The sequence below is a fragment of the Triticum aestivum genome, chromosome 2B (genome assembly GCF_018294505.1).
Source record: "Triticum aestivum cultivar Chinese Spring chromosome 2B, IWGSC CS RefSeq v2.1, whole genome shotgun sequence".
NCBI lineage: Eukaryota > Viridiplantae > Streptophyta > Magnoliopsida > Poales > Poaceae > Triticum > Triticum aestivum.
This window is the reverse complement of record NC_057798.1, coordinates 422,613,915-422,614,481: the sequence shown is the minus strand read 5'-3', so window position 1 is coordinate 422,614,481 and position 567 is coordinate 422,613,915.

Sequence of the window (567 nt, the reverse complement as noted above, 5' to 3'; positions counted from 1 at the left end):
TGATGATATTTTAAAAAAAAATTACTGTCTTATAAAAAAATTACTGTCTTATAAAAAAATTACTGTCTTATAAAAAAATATTACTGTCTTATAAAAAAAATTACTGTTATGATTTAAACAAGTTTGAACATATTTAAAAAAAATAAGTATCAAACAGCATTTTAAAATGCATAAAAAATTTTTTGTGGAGCCTAGGAATCGAACCCAGGACCTCCTGGTGTGAGAACTGGCACCTGACCAGTCGAGCTAGTAGAGGGGAGTTGATGTGGATGAGGTCACGTGGGTGATAACCTGTTGGCTCGAGCGGAAATAAAAAAAATACTAATGGCGCACCAGGCCGAGGTGCGCCATTAGCATGTATATACTTATGGCGCACCGAGGGGTGGTGCGCCATTAGTATTGTGCCCCCCTACTTCATACGCATCCCCTCTCTCTCCCTCGCCCGAGCCCGAGCCCTCGATCCCCTCTCTCTCCCTCGGCCGAGCCCTTGCCCTCGATCCCCTTCCCCTCTCCTCTCCCTCGCCCGAGCCCTCGCCCTCGATCCCCTTCCCCTCTCCTCTCCCGACG